Source organism: Oncorhynchus tshawytscha, linkage group LG11 (assembly GCF_018296145.1).
Source record: "Oncorhynchus tshawytscha isolate Ot180627B linkage group LG11, Otsh_v2.0, whole genome shotgun sequence".
NCBI classification, from domain to species: Eukaryota; Metazoa; Chordata; class Actinopteri; order Salmoniformes; family Salmonidae; genus Oncorhynchus; species Oncorhynchus tshawytscha.
This window is the reverse complement of record NC_056439.1, coordinates 29,554,090-29,557,331: the sequence shown is the minus strand read 5'-3', so window position 1 is coordinate 29,557,331 and position 3,242 is coordinate 29,554,090. Positions and strand designations below refer to the sequence as shown.

The 3,242-nt window shown below is 45.9% G+C and overlaps 1 long non-coding RNA gene across 1 annotated transcript; it reads right to left on the bottom strand.

The window, feature by feature from the left end:
* Positions 1 to 651: 651 nt before the first annotated feature.
* LOC112261693 lies at positions 652 to 2,845 on the bottom strand. The gene is made up of 3 exons (XR_002955189.2): positions 2,679 to 2,845; positions 1,096 to 1,227; positions 652 to 944 (listed from the first exon to the last, which is right to left on the bottom strand). It is a non-coding gene; the product is annotated as an uncharacterized LOC112261693 (long non-coding RNA).
* Between the last annotated feature and the right edge of the window lie 397 nt (positions 2,846 to 3,242).

The following is a 3,242-nucleotide window of genomic DNA, read 5'->3' as shown; positions in this document are numbered from 1 at the left end:
ACACTTTCACACACGTACAGTAGCAGCAAAAAGGAGAGAGAGGGCTGGGAAAATTAGCAATTTCCTCACCTCATTAAATACAGTTGTACATCAAGAACATATTGAACAAATCACCATTAATCCTCCCAATCAACATTTAAAAATATATAACCATAAAAGCTCATTTACAAAATAAACCCAGAACACAATTATGTCATTAATTAGGAATGCATAAGATTGCTTTGTTCATCATCAACAATAATTCAGATATTTGCCAGTTCTACGTACAAATGATTAACACTTCCTGATCCCTTCAAAACATTTAGTAGAATATTTCTCCATAAAGAATGTCATGAGAAATCAGACCACATAATGCAAGAAAAAACAGCGTTGAAAAATCAATAAAAAATGCTACCAGTTCAACTGAAAAACATACGCCATATGGTTTGGCATATTCAAGGCAACATTAATGCAATATTTTGTTTTCGAGAAGTAAACTCCCATACAGATTTTTCATGATTTGTTCTTAAGTAGCTGTGATTGTAATACTGATTGGACTAATACCCGTTCTCATATTAGCTGGGAGAGACAATTGTTCCCAACACATCTCACCATTAGGTAGTGTACTTTCATGTGAAGAATACAGAGACATAATTGGCCATGATAGAGGGGGGACATATACTTGAGTGACCTGTGAAATGTAGGAAGGAAGATAGACTAACCATAATGTCTCTTTGTTAGATCCAGCACAATACTACCCACAACCTCTTTCCTAGTTAAAGGAGATATCCTGAGGAGAAACGGACCCTCGTCATCACCTCCAACCTCCCTGAGAGCATACAAGTCATGTGTCATGTGTAAGTCTGTGGACAGGGGTCGGAGGGCTGATACAGTGGCATGACAGTCCAGAGAAACAGGCCAGACCCAGTAGTGCTAGAATCCATCATCGTCATCACATCCATACTCTGGAGTAAAAGAAGACAAATTGATTACTCAACTGCTCTCAAAATACATGTTTTCAAATATTTGTAGACAGTCTGGTAGCCAGACAACATGGCATGACAACTAATGCTAGAGGAGCCTGGCTACCAGGCCAGTTTGAAGTTTCTTACTGACCGTTGCCTCCCAACAGCTGCAGGGCTCTTCCTCATCCTCCTCATCTCCCACATCATCATAGACCACAGGCCCACTCTCTATCAGCACAGTGTGGGGCGCCGCCTCAGAGATCGCCGGCAGGGGGTTGGCTATCTGAGGAAACAATTAGGAAGAATCGACCAAGTCAGTTCCGACTTGGTAACCTGATTCTGCACGCTATCTGCAACCTGGGCCTCAATACAGAGGTTATGGCTAGCCTGATCCCCCATCCCAGCCCTACTGCAGGTGGCTATGGGTGAGGCAGGTGGGGGAATCCACAGTGTGATGAAGAGACATTTAGGCTCCCTCTGCTTCAGCATGTCTGAGCTCCTGCTGAGCTGTTTCTACCATCCCACCCCTCCCCTCAATGGACACTCTGCTGAGCCCAGCCTCCCAGTGATGAAAATGTATTTTTATAATAGGAGCTGGAAGACTCGTTAATTATGAAAATGAGGGGAAAATAAATAAATACATAAATTATTCTGAAGACTAATTAGTAGGTGGCTGGCCACTGTATGGGAGGAAGGGTCTGTGACTGTTGGGGAGGAGCTATGGGAGAGGCAGGAAGTCTTGAAAGCCCCTTGGGAGATAACGAGAAGACAAACCGATGAAACTATTTTGGCCCCATACAGTTTTAAAGGTGAGAGAACTGGGTGGCCTTGGTGGAATCAGGTCAGTCATAACAGTGTGATGGAGTCAGTGGTTCTCTACCATAGCTTACACTGGGGGAAGGGCTGGATGAACTGGATTGGTCTCTCAGCTTTAAAAGCCTGGAACAGTGAAATGAGGCTAGTCTCTATTCTATTGCCAAGAGGTTTCTCACAGGAGCCTGCCAGCTTCTCTGAGCTTGACGTTTAAACAGGCATTTATTGCCAAGACTGTCAGGCGAAAGCAGTGCCGGGTAACTCAACACGCAGTTTACTCCTAGGACATTTGTTTAGGTAATACAAAGAGAGAAACAGAAAAACTGCCAGGCAACAGCAAAGCACACATCTCCTTTCTCTCTCTCCCGTGCTCCTTGCAGGCATGAAAGACAACATTACATAACATGAATTCCAAGCAAACCCGGCTCCAACCAATCAGAGAAGCCATTTGATACCAGTTCCCAGGGGGTGGTGAAGGGTTGCTTAGTAACAAGCCTTGTTGACCCGGCCGCTCGTGGCAATGTTTCTTCCTGGTTGCTGTAGCCTGCACTGGGAGATTCCATTAATGGCTGCCAAAACCACATGAGAGAAAGATGGAAAGGGAACAGAGCGGGACACAGCAGCAGAGGGATGAAGGGTGGGTGAGAGAGAGGCTCCCTCCTGTATGTTCCAGCCCACACCGCCTGAGTGCATGTGAACAACCCAGCGGGACACGGCCACATTCCTCTCCCATTAGTGAGACTGCTGCTGAAGAATCACTCCCCCCCCATCTGGTTCATGGGAGACTAGAGGCTTGGTTAAGTCAGTGATGTTGTCCACAGCAATCAGTCAGAAAACCATGGGTAGTGACAGAAAGGTATAGTCTGTTTTGTGTGTTGTGAGTGTAGGGTGTAAGAGACAGAAGCAGGTGTATCATCTTACCTGGTCCAGAGCCAGCTTCTTATGGGGTTGTGCTGATATGAAGGGCCGTAACCTGAGACAAGAATACCTTTGTGAAGACTAGACCAAGTGACATAACTGCAATGAATGGCAGAGATGATAGAACAAGACACAAATGATGGAGATACATATCATAATGTACAAAGACCGAGACAGGCAGAGGTGCTAACAGCAGCAGTAATTCCCGGGGAAGAAGATCTCCAGTGGATGAAATTAGCATCTCTCCTGGAGGCTCCCCCCCGCCTGCCCACCCTGACAAGAGAGGCTCCCCTGGGGGCTTACTGTAAGTGCCTTACTCACACTGATAAGAGAGGAGAGAGAGCGCTTTTAATTAATCTGCTTTACAAGGAGGAGGAGGGAGGAGGAGAAAGAGTGTGTGTTCACTGTTTAGCAAGCAGGGCATCTTCACTCCCTTTGTCCGAGCTCATGAGAAAAGTATCCAGCAGCACCAGCCTATTCTGGGTTTAGTGAGGTGGGCCCACAGAGCTTGAACTAGGCAGGACTAGGCTAGAGGGGTTCCCAAATGTGTCCCTCTTACGTTAGTCT